Consider the following 20,297-nt stretch of genomic DNA (forward strand, 5'->3'; position numbering starts at 1 on the left):
ACAATGTTCATTGCAGCTCTATTTACAATAGTCCGGACGTGGAAGCAACCTAAGTGTCCATCGACAGATGAATGGATAAAGAAGATGTGGCACATATATACAATGGAATATTACTCAGCCATAAAAAGAAAGGAAATTGAGTTACTTGTAGTTAGGTGGATGGACCTAGAGTGTGTCATACAGAGTGAAGTAAGTCAGAAAGAGGAAAACAAATACTGTATGCTAACACACATATATATCAAATCTAAAAAAAAAAAAAAAATCATGAAGAACCTAGGGGCAAGACAGGAATAAAGACTCAGACCTACTAGAGAATGGACTTGAGGACACGGGGAGGGGGAAGGGTAAGCTGGGACAAAGCGAGAGAGTGGTAGTGTATATATGTCCATATATACACTACCAAATGTAAAATAGATAGCTAGTGGGAAGCAGTCGCATAGCACAGGGAGATCAAGTCCGTGCTTTGCAACCAGCTAGAAGGGTGAGATAGGGAGCCTGGGAGGGAGGGACACACAAGAGGGAAGAGATATGGGGATATATGTATAAGTGATTCACTTTGTTATAAAGCAGAAACTAACACACCATTGTAAAGCAATTATACTCCAATAAAAGTGTTAAAAAAAATAGAGTGCCTAAATATGTTAATAAACATTTATTGAGCAAGTGTTCAAAAAAAGAAAAAGAAAATCAAAGACAGTAATTTACAATTCTTATTATGATTAACAGTACTACCACATCCTCAGATATAGTCCTAGATAAAATATTACACATATTTAAATATACTTGATCATTATTTATCTTTCCTATACTTTTACAACGGAAGCTAAGGTCCACTTGTCTTTTATTACAAGTTATTCATTAGATCGTAAATCTAAACCATATATTTAATGTCATTTACATTGCATTGTCATAACACAATACAACCTTTTTTTCCTAAAGGGAAAAGTTTAATTTATGAACACTGAATCATAATTTTGAATCATAGTTAGAATGTTGCTTATCTTAAAACATTTATTCTATTGCTTCAATATTTATATTTAATGGGTTTATCAGCAATTCTTAAAATAAATTAGTGACAATATAAGTATTAAATAAAAATACATTGAACAGGCTATGATTTTTATATTAAAAAGAAAATAAGTAGTGTTTACTGTACACTATTTTTCATTATTATGGTTGCAAAGGAGATTCAATTAAAGCAGGGCATCCTGACTGTCTAAATTCCAGTTAGAATAAACAGCAGGTTTATTCTATTCTATTCTATTCTTCTATTCTATTACATCTGCTTAGGTCTGAGCAAAAGGACAAATCAGGATCTTAATACAAGTGAACCAGTTTAGTATGGTGGTAAAAACTACAGGTATCAAGGTCCTATACCAATGCAGCTACTCAAAATATGTGAAAAATTGTAATTATTTTGTTCCAATCTGAAACAAATTTCTAAAAGAGGACAAACACTGTAAGTTTCCCCTTTGGCATCTGCCTTTGTAAATATCAGTGAGAAAGGAAAAATAAAAATCATGGGTGAATTCTACTTCGTTTCATCAGTTATGTATATACCAGAATTTCATGCTGAAATGTTACAACTGACCTGAACAAAATATCAAAATACAGCTCCATACGTGATTTTATGAAATACTGGTAATCCAATTTCCCACTAGGCATTTCTTAATTTGGCTTAGTGTTGTCCTCTATCCACACTGTAAAAAACATAAAGCCTTTTAAAGGATCTAGGCCTTTTAAAGCATCTTGTGTTTTCTGCTGGCATCCATGAAACAGTGACAGGCCCAACACTCTTCACAGATCCTGAAATTACTAACCTACCTAAGAGAATCTTGACATCACTGGCATAATCTCTACCTCCTGTGCCTTTCCTCCCATGGAAGGAAGCCGAGAGAGGGCATGAGTCAAGTAACATGATAAACAGCTGAGAAGTTCGTCCATTGTCAAACATAACTTTGCAGTTGAATATATACCAGTTTGGCTCTATTCAAAAAGCAAATAAATCTCCTCATGAGCCATTATCGACTGCCTCCTAAGTTCCTGGCACTATTTTAAGGTTCTGGGAACACACAGAAGAAAACACCTTGAAAATTTACAGTCAATCTAAATATTGGTTTTGTTAAAAAAAAAAAAAAAAATGCAACTCAGCTGATTCAATTTGCTCCAAGCTGAAACTTGAAACATAAAGCAGTTTAGTACCTTGAATCTACAAAGCAAGTGGAATACTCTTGGATGTTAAGGCAGCTCAGCACTGTGTATTGAAAGCAGTGTATTGTATAAAACTGAAGCTCATACTTAACGTTTGGGATGCTTTAGTTTCCTACCCAGTATATGGAAAAATGAGGGCCTCATTAATACTGAATTCTTCAATTTAAATGTTTAAAAATTTAATATTCTTGGCTTTGTATTACTTCCCTTAGAGAAAATATATTTAGCTAAGTTACAGACCTCACTCATGATATCATCTAATAACCCCAATGAGACCAATATCATTAATGTTCTAGCAAACGTTGAGGTTTAGAAGATAGAAATATAGCCACCAACATTAGGTCTGCAATGTGCAAATACTAGGGAAAAAACGTCCACAACCTCTAGCTTTTCTGTATTAGTGAAAAGTAATCTTCCTCTTATAGATGCAAGAAAAATATTGTTGTTGTATATTCTTATTACATGTCTCTTCCACCTGTGATTACTTTACTAGTTCTTCTCAATGTGGCTATTCTAATATTTTATCTTGCTTTGACTCTTTTTCCTATTTACTCCAGGACTAAAATTCTAGCCCTAATCCAATCATTGGTCTTGTCAAAGTATGCCTTTTCTTTGCAACCCATCATTCGTTCTACTTTTAACAATAAATATAAAAAACTTAACACATGGTAGGCACTACTGTAGGTGCCAGGGACACAGTTAAGAACAAGGGTCCTGTTTATGAGGAGTCTACATTCTATTGGGTGTTGTATAAATTAAGAATATTTATAAATATTCTGATATCATAAATATCAGATTATGATAAGTATTATATTGAAAATTAAATAGCCTATGTATACAGGATTTTACTTTAAATGGATTGACAGGTAGAGAAATTAGCATGCACTGTGGTCATAACAGTAAGGATACAGCCAAGCAAAGATCAAGGTAAAGGACATCATGGGTTAAAGATATAGATGGTTCAAAGGATTTAAGGTAGAAACCTTCACAGAATTAGAAAAAGAATAAAAAAATCTCAGTGACTCTGTGTGCAGAAATATAATAGGTAAAAGAAAGAATGTAGAGAGGTTGGAAAGGAGCCAATTATTTCTTATGTTTACCATTATTAATATTTTTGTACAGAAGTGTGATTTATGTGTTTTTTTTGTGTGTGTGTGGTGCGCGGGTCTCTCTCACTGTTGGGGCCTCTCCCATTGCGGAGCACAGGCTCTGGACGTGAAGGCTCAGCGGCCATGGCTCACAGGCCCAGCTGCTCCGCGGCATGTGGGATCCTCCCGGACCGGGGCACGAACCTGTGTCCCCTGCATCGGCAGGCGGACTCTCAACCACTGCGCCACCAGGGAAGCCCTGATTTATGTTTTTAAAATGTGTGTCTATTATGCTGAGAACAGATTGTAAGGAGGTGGACAAGAGTGGAATCAGGACATCAACTGGGAAACTATTGCTTTGTTTTATTCAAGAGATAAACATAGTTTTGACTATGTTGGCAGTGGTAGGATAGAACTAGACATAGGATGGAGTTAGGATAGTAAAGGAAATAAGGATAATGCCCATATTTTTGGTTGAATTGTACTGTAAAACCATTTACTAATGGATCGAGACATACATTTGGGAGAAGAGTAGACGGAAACAAAGAGTTCTCTTTAGAACATGCTAAATTTGAGGTAAATAATGTGACCTAGTTATAGTTGGATACATGCATCTGTAATTCCAGAAACAAATTGGAGCCAAAGACATAGGTTTGTGAAGCTCTCTCTCGCTCTTGCTCTTGCTTTCTCTCGCTCTTCTTTATTCCCCATGTGTAGATGCATCACTATGCCAATTTCCACTTTTAGCTTTGAAGCAAATCGATCTTTTCAATGATCATATTCTCTTCTTTGCCAACACTGTCTTAATCACAATAGTTTGGAATTCGTTTTGGTAACTGACAGTGTAAGTCCTCCAGCTTTTCCCCTTTTCAAATCCACCTTTGCTGTTTTGCTCCTTGGCAATTTCATACCAATTTTAGAATTAGCTTGTCATTTTCTATAAATTCACCATACAGGTTTTTCACATGTTTTGTTATATTAATTCCTAGGTACCTGACATATTTGATACTGTTTTAAATGATATAGTTTATCAATAAATACATCGAAAGAAATTGTATTTATTTAAACCACCACTTTAGTTGCTAAGTCTATTACTAAAAGTTGTTTAAATAAAGCTTGTTAAAAAACAAGCAAAAAACCCCAAAAACTAACACCCTAAAGCATGTAGCAAGGGAATTCAGACAGTGACATTATTTTAATATGCTTCTCCCTTCTTTCACTGAGCAGAACACACTTGGGGCTTAATTTGTGTGGTGCCAGAAGCTGGATATTCATCTACTTCAACTGAAACTTTTAAAAAATGCAGTCTCATTACAGACAATTTGGAAAATCCAAGAAAGTTAGATAACAATTCTTATAATCTCATCAAAGACAGTAACATTTAACTCTATTTCTTTCTAATGTTATTTTTTCTACTTATCTCATTTTCCTTCTGATGTATTTCTATCACTACTAAAGTAAAAATTTTTGATCTTAATGTATGAATATTCTAATTTCACTATTACACTTAAGAGTAAATACTTGAAAAAATCAATGTAGGAACTTATATAACTGACTCACTAGGAAATGAAACAAAAATATAATACAAATGTTCCTCAGTTTTATAGACTCCCTGAATTATCTGATTTCAACACACAGCTGTAATGTATATGTATGACACTTTATCCAAAACATCCTAAAACCCTCTTATTTCTTGATATCCTTTTCATTACCCATGACTATGTAAAGGCATTCATTTTCATGTTAAGTAGGTATAACATATTACGTAGAGAATAGCCAAGATAAACATTAAACTTTTTGGATGTCAGCAAGTGTCAAATCAGAAACCAAACAAAATTTAGAGCCTAGAAGTATGCGGAATTAGTTGGTCAACTGGAAGGAGTGTCCTCCAGGGAAAAGAAAAGTTTGGCAGTGTCATTTCAAACTTTTACCTACATTCCAACCACCCCGCCACTGGCTGGTTTCCTTGATGCCTGTCATCTGGTTTTGATCTCTTCTCAACTAGCGTACAGAGTAGATCAGATTCAGGCAACATTCCATCTGGAATCCGTTGGGTCAGTGTATTCAACATGGAGATTGAATGGTAAAGCCTTGGCGATAATACTGACACAATATGAGAAGTTTTACATCTTGGATTGGATTTCAGCCATCCCAGCCACAACCTCCACCACCGTGTTATAAATTTTGGATGCAGCTATCTAACAGAAGGCTAACTGAGATTATGAAGAGACAACTGTTTGGCTCATTATAAAGTCAGATGTGTTCTTTGGCATTTGACTGGACAGCAGAGACTTTGACATTAACACATGGCTCATTAGGAATGAATTTGAGCTTGGCCTTTTGCTGCACTTAAAACAAAATATCTAATATAGAGAAGCAACTCCTTGAAAATGCCGATACAATCTCTTAAACATACATAGCTGTAATTTAAAATGAAGGCACCATTCCTCTAGGCATTTGCCATGAAGAGCATAGTGCGTGTCTTAAAACTGTGAAGCAAACAACGAAACAGCACAGGATCATGTTCCTTTTATCTTTCTTGTTCCTAGTGACAAATACAATGACTTTTCCTGTTCCTCCTAACTGTTTGTCATGTTCTAGAACAGGCTGTCTTGTAGTTTCACAATAGGGTCATGTTTACAGCATTACATTGTAGTTAATGGTCAGTTACCACTTTTATGATAAATTTGATTTTGCAACTCAGTTGATTCAATTTGCACCAAGCTGAAACTTAAAACATGAAACAGTTTACTACCTTGAATCTACAAAGCAGAATACTCTTTGATGTTAAGGCAGCTTAGCACTGTGTATTGAAAGCAGTATGTGTACTATTAGCACAACTTGTTGTTTTTAACTTACAGTGTTTATCGGCTTTGCATTTCTACCAAACTTCATCATTTCTGTTGCTTCAAGTACTTTCAACAATAAAATGCAAAGTGTTTCATTCTAAAATACTTTTAATATTATTTTCATTTAAGTTTGAACTAGTCTATGTTATAATCTGTTTTGCTGCTCTGAGAATTTAAAATTGTAAAGAAGTAACTGCTGCTTTCATAATTTATATATATCAAAACATGTACCACGTCAACTGAGAAGTGTGTCTGCCAGTCCTGTCAGTTATGTTGAGAATTACAAATTCCTTATACCTTGAGATATGTTTGTAGAAGCAAATATGATGCTCAAGGAAAGAGCATATCTATCACATATTTCATGGACAACATGACATGACTAAAAGCTTCAGAACTTGAGTAATGCTGAAATGCACAAAATGGGTTCATGTATTTTTATACCTTCAAGATTTTAAATGATAAAAAGATAGTACAAAGAGTCCACAAAACAAAAGAACAAATAAAATTATTCTCTCTAAGCAAAGGAGTTTAGTTTGAGACTGAACCAATATCCACAACACACTCTTCTGCTGCTTATTATTGGTAGGGCCTTGACCAAGGCATATTTCATACTGCAAATGATGGGAATATTCTGCTAGGTGGAGTAAGAGTATGGCAAAACTTTCCTAAAGGGTCTCTCTGTCTTGTGTTTAACTGAAATATATCCTAGCCAGAATTAATCTATATTCTGTTTCATTACTGTATGTCTCCATGGTTCCTAACCGGAGGCACTTAAATAGGTATTTTAAAATGACTAAGTAATCTTTTAAATGATTTTATCTTTGTACAAGTTTTCTAAAAGAAAAATATGCATGGGTGAACCCAAATAAATAAGATCCCAGAATATGAAAATAACTACATAGTTAATAGCACTGAATAAGAATCAGGATAAGTACTTTCTAGATATGACCAATGATAAACTATTTAAGTTGTGTCTCATTTTTTAATCTGTAAAATAGAAAGAATGACATTTGCCTTCCCAAATTCCAAACTTGTGAAGAACAAAATAGAAAACCTATGATAATACTTTACAAAAATTAGATGAGGCTTGGGAAAATGGCATGCATTTAGAAGACCCAACTTTGAAAAAATCTTGAAAAGATTTATGAAATTTCCTGTCTAAATTCCCAATAAAAAGTGTGCCTCTTGTAAATATGATTTATATTTTTAAGAATAAGGAAAGATATCTTAATTAAATTGGTAGAAATTTAAAAACTTCCCCGTGCTTATTATTTTAAAGGATCATCATCACTCAATAATTCTGAGAAATCTGAGGTGGACTTCTTTCCTGAGCTGGAGATCACAGTGCCCCTGACCTCAGACACATGCTGAGGTACAAAAGAGTTTGGAATTCTCTGAAGAATCATTCATTCGGTGTGATTTCTGGGTTCTTCTGACCAACCTAGATCACTGCTCATTGAATAAATAAGTCTTTTACAAAGGAACCATTCTGAGTTAACCCTGTTTTGTATAGATGGACAATATGTCTATGTTGCTTGTTCTACAAGAAGAGTACAGAGAGAATCAACAGCTTGAAAATGTGCCTGGCCCAAGTATTTTAAATAGATTCATTTGGATTTGGAAAGCATAGAGTAATGCCAGTAAAGAGTAAACACGAGAACAAGGGAGAGATAGAGAATGTACAACTGAAGACGGGTTTTATAACTGTGACCAGTAAACTCGGTAAAAGATTATGAACTATCATAGAGAAATATAAGGATATGTGTGTTAAAAAAAATAATATTCTGCTGCTACTTGGCAAATGTTCATTCAGTTCTCAGTGTGGAAGCAGGATGAAGACAAAGTAAAATGTCTCATTTGTAATGATTCCAGAGTTGAAGGAAATATGGATTTGAGGACTGACGCTTAAGAAATTGCTGTTCTATCAAGTACAGCAGATAACTACATTCAATTCAAAATGACTTTTATTAATGATTTTAGAGACTCTGCCACATGCACACATATTCTTATTCATTAAAATTTTTCCAGTTGTGATTCACTTAAAAATTAAAAGGTAACTCTGTATTTTATGTATAAATAATGCATATGTCACCTGTGTAGCAGTAAGAAAAATGGAGTCCTCAACTAAAACAGCCTTTTCACATTTCCTGAATAGACTGTCTAAATTTTCTGCAGTATAACCTTTGAATTCACTACTATATCTAGAGTGATTTAAAAACAGTTCCAAATTCACTTAACTCCTTACCTAGCCCTCTCCCTGATCTTTAGCTCCCAAAATGCACATAAACATCTTCTAATAAGTTTCAGAAAAAAATTCCTGTTTATTCCGGAGTTCCCCAAGGTGTAAAAGTAAGCTAAGTGACTCTAAAAATGATGCGGGATTATACGTACATGTGAATCTTGGGAAGAGTAAAATTTTTCAATATCATTATTATTATATAAAAGTTTATTGTCCCTAAGTTTGCACTATATGCATTCTCTTATTCATCACCAGTTCTACCCATCAGTATCCCAAAGTCTGAAATTAAGAGAACAAAGAGAGGGACTTGAAAAATAATCCTTCAAAGTTATGCCACATGGATGACAACTTCTAGAAATGAAAGGGCGGAGATGATTTTCAGCACACAGGATATTTTTAGTTTTAAGCTCTGTGGTCTGATTTCTACTTGACTACCATATACATTTTTATTTGTGAAGCCTTTATAAGTATATAGTAGAAGAACTTGTGCTCAGTTTAACACTGTCATGTACATTTGCCTTATTCTTTTTTACTTGTTCTTGACAGCGCTTCCTATCTTCTGGAATTAAATTTGAGGAAAATCTATATCACCATCATTTCGCTAACAAGAGACATTTTAAATAGACATTGGTTACTGGTGAAATTGTAAGCACTGACCTCTGAACGTCCTAAAGGAAAAAGCTCTCATCCACTGCCAGAAAAGGTCTCTCAGGGATATTCCTACTTGTACTTGGCTGGATTTCTGAGCCTGAGAATCTTTGTGCACTACAGAGAAGGTTATTCCTCCTGGTATAATCAGCCTATCAAACAGTCATTTATCCTGAACAATACTGTGCTGCTGCCTACATTTAGTCTCATAGTGAAAATGAAGTCATTTCTCATGAAATCCCTTAATAGATATCTCCACAACTCATTATTTTTTATTGTAAATAAGGTGCTAGACAGTAACAAACATGATAAAATGTAAAATGCATTAATGTTTTTGTTAAATCTCAAGTTGGTGGTGTACCTTAAACCATATTTTTCAGAAAAGGTTTCTTATATTTAAACATATAGGGCCCCAAACTATCTTATTCAACAATTTTAGTTTCATGGATATGTAAAATAATTGACAAAGAAAGGAGTAAGGAAATGAGGACTTTAAGCATCAAGTATACTGACTACAATGACAATACCTTACCATAAGGAGAGCTGAAGAGAAAGAATTATTTCCCTACAGGATAAGTTCCAGTTTAGTGAGGGATCAGACCTGATATTTAAACACAGTACTTGAAAAACCCATTCACAAGAGGAAAATCAAGTGTAAATAAAAAGAGTTTTAGCATTTGAATATCAACACAGATTTGGATAAATTTCAATGTCTTTATTTCAGAATTTTTGTTTGTACTATGCAAAGTATCAAGCAACTCCCTTCCTCATATAGTCAAATGATTGAGCTCATTCACAAAGCTGCGAATATTAAATGGTATAAAGTATTTGAAAGATACTTTTATTCTTTGATCAGATTTGGATAAAACTGCAGAATAGGTAAGATTTTTTAAATTGCTGTTTAGTTTTTATTTTATAATCATAAACTTAACTCTTCAACCTAGCTAGACTTGAAGGGGGATAAAGAAAATATGGAACCCAAGGAACAGTAGCAAGAGCACAAAAGTTATAGGATAATGAGAGCAGATGGAGGTGGAGGGGTATTCTCCTGAACTACAAGAGAAATGGTCTGGTGATTGAGATAAAACCTAAGTTAAATTTATTACAGTTGTTCACAGTGGGCAATGGTGATCTTGCTGGTCTTGCCATTCCTGGACCCAAAGTGCTCCATGGCTTCTAAATCATTTATAAACTCTTTTACCTTAACAAAGACCAACCCCTCAGTCTTGGCAATGCAAATAAAAAATTGGAACTGTTTGTGTTGGGCCCAGAATTTGCCATGGGCAAGATACCAGGACCCGTGTGCTTCAAGATGAAGCTCTCCTCATCAAACTTTTCCCCATAGATGGACTTGCCGCCAGTGCCATTAAGGCATAGGAAGTCTCCACCCAGGCACATAGACCCCAGAATAATTCTGTGAAAGCAGGAATCCTGATAACCTTTCTTCCCAGTGCTAAGAGCACAAAAGCTTTCTGCTGTCTTTGGAACTTTGTCTTCAAAAAGCTCAAAGGGGACACTGTCCAGGGACTCATTGTTGATGGCGACGTAGAAAAAATACGGTGAGGTTGACTAAGCTGGTATGTCTCCCGGTGGCAGCAACAGCATCAGCAAAACCCAGAATAGGTAAAATTTTAATTGAACTCTCTATTCAACTTTTCCTTCTCATGTGTTCTGTCACATCTCCCAGAACAGCACTCCTCATACATCTTTAGGCCTTAATATTCTCTTCCCCTCTAACCTTAAAAAGGAAAGCTGATAAACATATTTTGATCAGATTTCAATATCTCAATATTTTAATCCTCAAGCTATTTCCTCATTTACTTATCCTGAGTGCTATGGAAGAAACTGACATATTCTGGTGTGTTCTCCACTTCTTGCACATACATTCCAGCCTCTGTTACAGGTATGTGTAGCCATATGACTGATTACTATCAAGAAATGGTACTGGAAGTGTTGTGTGTCACTTTCAGGCCACAGACCATAAAACCATTTGATGTCCTCTTTGCTATTTTTCTTCTTCCAGGTTAGGGTAGAAATGCTTACGCTGACCATGGAGAATATACATCGAGGAAGGTAAAGACTGCGATAGCCTGCCTCTCTGAATGACCATGTAGAGAATCACCCTTCTGTTGATCTCAAATACCTACCTTTGGTCATTTACACAGAAAATCATAAAGTTCTGTTCTGTTCTGTTCCTTATCCACTTTCTGTTTCAGTGAGTAGATTATGTCACTTTAATACAAATGCTTATAAAGATCATTTACATATGGTGGAATTTCAAACACCCACACTCATAGGTTATAGAAAGAGGAAATTTTGCTTAGCAATTCATCCTACATATTTTTCCATACTGGTGAGAAAAAATTTATTTTACTGTTGTAAAGGCTGCATAATATTTCATTTTGCCATATTTTATCTAACTAGTTTCCCATTGATAGGACATATCATACTCCATTCTGTTATATATTTAAATGTATTCAATGCTTACTGAAAGTCCTTTCATACCATAGTTTTATCATCCCTGATTTATTTTAATTTATATTACATCAGTTGGCTGAATTTTAAAAATTTCAATTTTTGTCAGGAGTGCTTGGATGCTGTCATGTCCAAGCACATTATGTGTTTGAGATTTTTTTGTCTTTATATTTGAATGAGAACTTGGTGAGGCCAAAAAAAAATCTTGGTTTATGCTTATTCTCTCTTAAGATTTGTAAGACAATGCTCCTCAGTCATCTTATGCTGAATGTTTTAGTGCAAAGTACTGAGACAAACAGATTTTTTCCTATATTTTTTGTAATGTGTCTTCACCTGAATACCCATAAAACTTTATCTTGGTGATAACTGAAAGCAGAGGCCTCCCTGCCCACCCCAAATTTCCACAGAATACATTATTTCACTCTACTACTTCAATACTATATAAAGATATAGTAAATATTTACAGCCCTCTATCAATTCCTCTTTCATCAGTATGCCATTTGATCTGGAGATTCAAATTTTAATCTAATGACTATAACTACTCTTTTGTAGTGTTAATAATTTTCAGGAGCTTCACTTATGTCTTAAGTTGTATCACCTTTGCCTAACATCTTTATATATTACCATCTCTTGGGTTTCATTCATTCATTCATTATCTACTGCAAATTAACATGATTTTTCAAAAGTGACATTTCTTTCCTTAACTCACTTTTAAGATGTATCCTTTCTAATCCTTATTGCTTTTAATTTGTTTCACTTATTTTATATCTTTATTTAAAATTTAGGTATCCTTTACAAAAGTGAAAACATTTATTACTTCCTAATATATTCTCTCTTCTCGGTTATCAAATATTTTTCATTGCCTTTATTTTCTTAAGAGTCATACTCTCTGTTTTATGATAGAGAGTAGTATTTATCTGATTGTTTTATTATATAAAAGTTCCATGTGTCTTATTTTTACCATTTACCTAACTTTTATTCATTATATTTCTCTTGTCTACTAACCTATCAATGGATGCACTTCATGCTGTGCTGTCTTTATTATTAATAATATTTAGATAAGCAAAGACTGTCAAGAGAAACAATTTGTCTAAGGATAAGTGATAAAGGAAATTGGGAAATAAACTGGAGGCAATAAGGAACATACTTCCAAAATACAGAACTGGAGGACAGATGTAACTAAAGAATGTTCCAAACAGACAGGTCATCTTTGTTTTCTGCAGCACAGATCCTTAACTCATAGCAATGGTCTGAAGTTAACGTGCGATTTGAAAAAGATACAGTGTAGTACTCTAAATGTATGGAACTCTTTCTTTTCAAATAAATTTACATTTCACAAGGTCCAAGGTCCTCATACCAGTCCTCATATAAACTTCCTGCAAAATTTATCCCACTAGTTCTGCTGACATGCCCAATCTAAATCATTCAGGAAGCATATCTTGATTTTCAATCAGGTTTCTCAGGAGACAAGAAGAATAAAACACAATTGTTGTAAAGAATATAAAAACTTAATATGTTTTGGGAAATAACAGAAGGAAAAACATTTCAATAAGAATTTTGGACACGCAAAAATTTTCCAAGTTGAAAGTGAAATCAAGAGCATTCAGTAAGAGAGACCAGAAACACTGAGTCATTAAATAGCTTTTTATATCTCAGAAACATTTTTGACAATCACAAGATACAAAAGAGGGCAGGGTGTGTGACACATGGGAGTAAGTTAGGAGAGAGATTATGTAGGGTCTCTTGATTAAGCTAAAGAATTTATACTATCTTTTATGGCACAGATAATCATATAAGTTAAACCTGGTTGGTATACACACCTCTAGTTTTTTTTTTTGTTTTCTTTTAAGAAGAAATCTGGCCATACAGTACATGGTAAGCCAGTGTGGAGAGAGATTATTGGTAAAGAGATCTGATAATTCTCTTGGATTAGTTCAAGTAAAGGCTAATCAGTGATGATTTAAACAGTGGCAGTGTAGTACAGGGGGGAATCTATTCAAGAGCAAGTTAACTAATAGATTTGAGAAAACAACTATAAAAATGTCAATGAAGTCGGACTATGATAAGAAAAAAGAAGAAGAGAATAAGTGGAGCTTGTTGACAAGAGAATTTACTTTTATTACATTATATCTTGGAAGGGTAAATCATGAACTCAATAAAAGTTTGAATTAAGGTAATTCTAAATGGGAATTCTATATGAAAATGTTTGTGTGAACTTTCAATAATGTCATTCTGAAATTCAGTATAGTTTAGAGAAAGAGATACTGATTCAAGAGTGCCCAGCTTTGAAATAAAAAATAAAATTATTAGAGTTAATAATATGCCATTAAAGATTTGTTGAGTAACAGTTAAAGTAAAAATAAAAAGTAATCAAATTAAAAATGGCTAGGAAGTCCATCATTTAATGTGTGGGTACACGAGGATGACCTGTAAAGGCAGGGACATAAGAAATGTAGCAGGAGAATCAGCCGCTACCAGAAGAAATGAATTGCAGAAGCCAAGGGAGAACATGTTGTAAAACTCAGCATATGGATAATACTGTCAAAAACTGTAGAGAGGTAAGATATGCTAAACATTTTATATAAATCAATAAGTATAATTTTATAAAAAGCTAAAAACCATAAGTTGATCTTGAATATAATTTAAAAGGGACTGGGTAAAATTGTTTGTGTAATGGCCAGACACTAGTGTCTTAAGAAATGTGTGCCACTGAGTAATATGAGAAGGTTGAGAAAATAAGTACAGAACACTATTTCAAGATGATGTTGTGGTAAAGGAAGGATGCATTTTGTAAGGAAATGGATTTTGATAGGCTTTTTCTTGGTTGATTGGTTGTTTTCATTATGAAAGAATGCTTGTACACAAGAACTGGGACAAAGACAGAGGGAAGACAGAGAACAAGGATCAAAGAGAAAAGGAAGGAAGGAGAGCAACAGAGGGAAGGAGAGAGAGAGGCATGGAGGGAGGAGAGGGAGAGAGACGGGGGGGATGAGAATGAATGAATGAATATGAATGAATAATGTAATAATGTCGTAGTTAGGGGTGTAAATTTCCTGAAAAAGATTTGTAGGAGGCAGAAGGAAAGAAGAGATATGAGTTTTGAAAAATGAGAGATAGTACAGTCTCTATGACAGAATGAAAAAGTAGAATAGGTATGATTAGGAAGTAAAGGGGATGGAAGTGTGTTTTTCTTTTTTCTGACATTATTTTTAATCTCTAAAATATGAGGTATGAATATTGCCTTTACAGGAGGGAGGCAGTGTTTCTGTAGACTTAAAAATGGTGTCAATGGGTTTTACAAAGAACCTATGGCACTACAAAGATCTTTATGACTGTGCTTAGAACCCAGGTATGTCTGGAAAGTATGGATTTATGGCTTCAGTTTCAAGGTTGTGCACTTTTCTCTAGCAATGTCAGCAATGTCAAGCAACGTTAAAATATTCAGTATTAAAGGTGAAAACGGATGACTTGTTTTATTCAATGCTTAGACTAGTCAGAGTTTAAGGATAAACATGAAGTTGAGGCTGTTGGTAGTCTTGGGGGGAAAAGTGTTGTTGTTATTAAGTCTGGAACCCAGGTTTAGAAGGTTCTTACTCTGAGAGCCCTTATTTCACTTGAAGATCACAGTGTATAAATTCTTGCATCAATCTGTTTTTCCATACTGAAACATCTTAGTCTTTGTGCCTATCCTTTAATAATCCCTACATTCATACAGGGAGTAGTACCCACCTTTCCATCCATGCCTAAATGTTTTACCTCTGTGTTCTCTCCACACCTATAGCTCCCTCATTTTTCATTCTCAGAAACCTTTTTAATTTCTTGCTTTCCAATGACTTTTTGTCTGCAGTTTCAGATTTTCATATTTTCTTTCTCTTTACCTTGCAATTACCATATGCTTCCCTGTTCCTTCTCAGTCAAGTTTTCAGTTTATAGACATTGTTTCCATTTCTTGATCACACATATATTCTCTCTTAATTTAGTCTTGCTTCTGACATAACCACATTTCAGAAATAAAAATAAATTATCAAAAGATTCCCACATGCTGGACTTTCCTGGTGGCACAGTGGTTAAGACTCTGCCTGCCAATGCAGGGGACACAGTTTTGATTCCTGGTCAGGAAGATCCCACATGCCGCGGAACAACTAAGCCCGTGAGCCACAACTACTGAGCCCATGCACCACAACTACGGAAGCTCACGCGCCTAGAGCCCGTGCTCCGCAACAAGAGAACCCGCCTGCATGAGAAGCCCGCACACCGCGACAAAGAGTAGCCCCCACTCGCTGCAACTAGAGAAATCCCATGAGCAGCCCAAAAAAAATGATTCCCACATCCTTTTTGCACTTTCCATTTTCCTTGACCTCTACTGTATGTGGCAGCCAGTTCCCAAATGTCCCCTAGCAATCCCTGCCTGCTGGCATTCATACATTTGACTGTAAAAGGGTTGTCTATGTGAACAATAGGATATGGCAGAGATGATGAAACAGTACCATTGAGATTGTTATGAAAGACACTGAGGCCTCTCTACTTCTGTCTCTGTCTCTCTTCACTTCCTGGGGAAAGTTTGCTGCTATGTTGTAACCATTCCTAATAGAGATGCCTACTTATTGAGGATATTCTGACATTATCACATCCCCCTGTTTTATTTCCTGGTAGCACTTATCACTATCTAAATGTATTTCATGCATTTATTTTTATGTGTTTATTACCTTTCTCCATACTAGATTGCAATGTCCATAACAGCAGGGACTTTTACTATTTTTTCACCACTGCAACTCAAAACCTAGAACAAGATCTTCATGGACTGGATCAATGACTGTTTATTGAATAAAAGAATTTAAACGCCTCATCCTCACAGAAAAAAAGGGAAGAGAGACAGAGAGAGAGTTTTATTACCCATCGCTGCATGTACCATAAGAAAAGTATGATGAATTTAAGTGCTATGTGTACATATTCCATCAAACCAAGAAACATAATTTCCATATGTCATCTTTCTAATATGGTGTCTGGCATCTTCCCTCATTATTGGCTGCTTCTGTGTAGTCAGTATAAATGTCACTTGACACTGATTTTCCATTTCAGGATGTACAAACTCATACTTTATTATTTTCCCAAATAACCACCTCCATTTTGCTCTAATGTATGTGCTGGTAGACAACCCCACAGTATTCACTTTATAGTTCTCACAACTGAAGGGAAGAGGAAACTGCTTCCCATGCCACCATCTCAATATCCTCCCCTAAATCAGAGTTTTAATACTGGACATCTAGATATGGTTTGATTCCATGAGGATTGCAGTAGATTCAATCCATAAGGTGTTCTGTAAGTGAACACTTCTGATCTGTTGATGTTTCTAGCAGTCAGCAAAACCTGGGACTACTAATACACATTATCCTTTTGTGAATCTTTTAGAGTATTGTTAAATGATGGTCGTTATTATTATTGTTGAGTATTTTTCAAAATATTAATTGCATATTTATACTTTTCAATAAAATTTTTATCATTATTGTTTCTGAGCCCTTAGAACTTCCGAAGAAATTTTTACATATGCATTCAAATATATTTACTAAGTAAAAGCAAGTCTTAAAAATCTGTTTCTACAAAATTTGCTGATGTCCAGCTATAGGACAAAAGTGCTGCCATTTAACAAAAAGGTATAAAACCATTCCAGAAGAGGCAAGCTTAAGATTCTATGAAATGTGTAGAATATTTCTAAGATAAAAAATTAATGAATAATAAATATGAAGTATAACCATTTACAATCTCTTCATCAGAGTAAAATCCAGGAATCAGAAACTAGCTAATTATATACATAATTTTTGTCATTGTATAAATTAAATCACACAACAGAAAGCATAATTTATAAATACTTAAGATTTTTAAACATAGAATGAAAGGAGCTGTTTAAAGCCTCTAAATGCGTGGTATCACGTTGTCTCTAAATTATTTTTAAGTGCCTCTCATTTTGTTCTATATGATTCGCTCTGCAAAAATTGGTGGTTAGGTTTGATTTACTCTACTTTCCCCATAGAGTTGTTGGAATTGGCACACTTCATTATAACTATGCTGTTACATTCATATCATTTAAACCCCCTCACAATCCCAGATTTAGTAACTCAGTAACACTTACACTTGTATTGCAACATCTTCCATTTGTATGTGCATGTTCTAAAGCCAGTTTTTTAGGGTTTAATCAATTGAATCATATACCTTTCAGAAATGAATTTGGATACTACAGCCAAATTTCCACCAAAATATTAAGATGCGCCTTGTCTGTTTTATTAATGCATTATAAGAATTAATTAGTAATAAGTTTCCAATTCCCTTGGCTTGGCTTTATGTAGTTTATAAGTGATTTCACAGCTTCCACATAATTAATTCTGCTACTATTCTTTGATCTTTAATCAACATCTAACATTCCTCTGTTTATTTCTAATGGTACCCTGCAGCTTTTAAATTTACTTTATTCCTGCTTTATTTTCAAGGCCTAAAAGCAAAGCTTAATTTTCTAGGTGTAACAACAGGAACAAAACACCTGTGCTTTAATTTCAATAGCAAAAATAAAATAAAATGAGAATTAAATAAATAAAAATAATTGAAGAGAAAACACAAAAATTAAAACAAAATACCTTCTATCAAGTCCTTAGAATCTCATTCACTGCTCTTACTAAGGTTTTCTAATCTTTAACGTATATGTGCTGTAAGTTCACCAAATTTAAATATCGTACATATTTAAGACCTTAAGATAATAAATATATTGATGCGTCTTGAACAAAAAAGCTGTGAGGTCTAAAACATATCCAATAATTTTAGGGATGTTTTTACTCCAAAAGACCCATGAAGCACACAAAATGTACCTACATTCCATGAGTTAGTGCTATATTGTGACATTGATTTTCAATATAAAAAATATCACAATAAAACATTTGGTTTTCTGCTGTAATTGATAATTGATTCTACTTAACAAGATCAAACATTCTCTAAGGGAACACAAAAAAAATTATATATGAATTGAAAGTTTTTTTAAAAAGTAGGTGATACGATTCTATAGGTAGAAAATGCAGTCTGTTAGAGTTATAAATGTACAATATATTTCAAGTTTAGATATAAGACGATTCTATTGCAAATTTTTTTACTAATGGTTTAAAAAAATAAGTTACAGTGTTCCCAAACACTCATTTTTTACATTAGGTGATGTATTCACTAACCTTCAGGATAATAAAATACAGTGTAAAATTACTCTAAACATGCATCTGACTGGAGATAATGCTAAAACATAAAGACTTAGATTGAAAAAGTTTGGACCTGAACTCAACCAACAGAATCATCATGACATTATCTAAAAATCATTTAGTTGGTTAGGAAAAATAAATTTATTTACAAAATGGGTAGAAGTACAATATCAAATAGAGAAAGGATGCACTGACTTAAAATTCACAACTGCCCAAACTTAATATAGCTTTTTATATAAACTGCATTTGACCTCACTCATTTATTTTTTAGACACAATATTTGTCTTCATGTTTCTCTCTGTATCTAGGCTTAAACAGAAAATGTAGAATTTTAATTTCAAAACGTCAATGAGAGACTTTCTTTTCTAGTTAAAATGAACAACTTGTAGAAGTACAATACTCCCACTGAAACGATCAGATTGATATTTGATATACATAGATATAAAGATAGAAAAAAAACTCTTGGAGCCCTGCTGAGAAAGCAAAGATTTAAAGTGCTAAGATCTTGAAAAAAAAGGAAATCAAACAGACATAAGTCAATCTTGCCTCAAGGCCAGTGGCCTGTTTTTGGCAAATCTAAGCAGAAGGCTACTGTTGAGGAAAAAACGAACCCGCAGAGTCTTTTGTAGCCTTATAAGACTTGGAAAGCAGAAAATGGAGTTCTGGGCTACAGAAGCATCTGATACATATGAGTCAAGATCCCAAAGAGAAGAGAGGCACAGAAGCATGAGTCTTTTATTTTGGTGCTTTTTCCGTAAGGCATATTCCAAATTCTAAATATACAAAGACCAACCAGAGGATCTTTGTATATTTAGAATTTAATATTCTAAATATCAAAATTTAAATATAAATAAAATGAAAAACAGTGGATTTTTAGCAGTTTCACCATTCTGAAGTGACAAAAATATGAGTTCGGAAAGCAACCCTTGAAAATACCACAGGGTCAGGGGAAAACTCTTGAAGACTGGGCAAAACTGACATTGATCAAATTATACAAAGGTTTCAAGCAAGTCTTGGACTATAAAATCAACTAACGACCTACAGATGCTCCAATTATTCCTATCTAACATGGGCATTAAAAATAACAAATAATAAATAAGTTCAATATTTTTAATGAGGATCCTGATTCATTTTTTTGCCATTTGCTTACAACTTTTAAGCCTCACTCCTCCTTCTTCCCTTATGTGCCCCACATCTGGACAAGCTGATATGGTATTAAATGTGATAAGACCCAAAGAATAATGGAGATTCAGCATTTCAAACTTCTCAAGTAAACTGACCCAGATGTTTTCATGCCAAAATATCATGGTCCCTATTCTTCCCAATAAAGGTCCCTAACCTTGGATTATGAGATCTACATGGGTTGAGAATTCACTGTATCTGGAGTTCTGCTTCCCTTTCTATTAGCCTTTTGCCTCAACCTCAATTCTTTCTGCATCCAACTGCAAGCATGAGTCTCCAAGCTGCCAAAGAGGCCCTCTGGCTTTCAATTTTAGCCTTAATTGGTGATTAATCAAACTCAGGCTTTCATTGTCTGTCTTCAATGCCATGAGATTAC

General features: G+C 34.3%; 1 pseudogene; it reads right to left on the minus strand.

Annotated features, from left to right (window-relative positions):
- Positions 1-10,137: 10,137 nt before the first annotated feature.
- Positions 10,138-10,433, minus strand: LOC137228927 (peptidyl-prolyl cis-trans isomerase A pseudogene; annotated as a pseudogene).
- Between the last annotated feature and the right edge of the window lie 9,864 nt (positions 10,434-20,297).

The sequence above is a fragment of the Pseudorca crassidens genome, chromosome 1, assembly GCF_039906515.1.
Source record: "Pseudorca crassidens isolate mPseCra1 chromosome 1, mPseCra1.hap1, whole genome shotgun sequence".
Lineage (NCBI taxonomy): Eukaryota > Metazoa > Chordata > Mammalia > Artiodactyla > Delphinidae > Pseudorca > Pseudorca crassidens.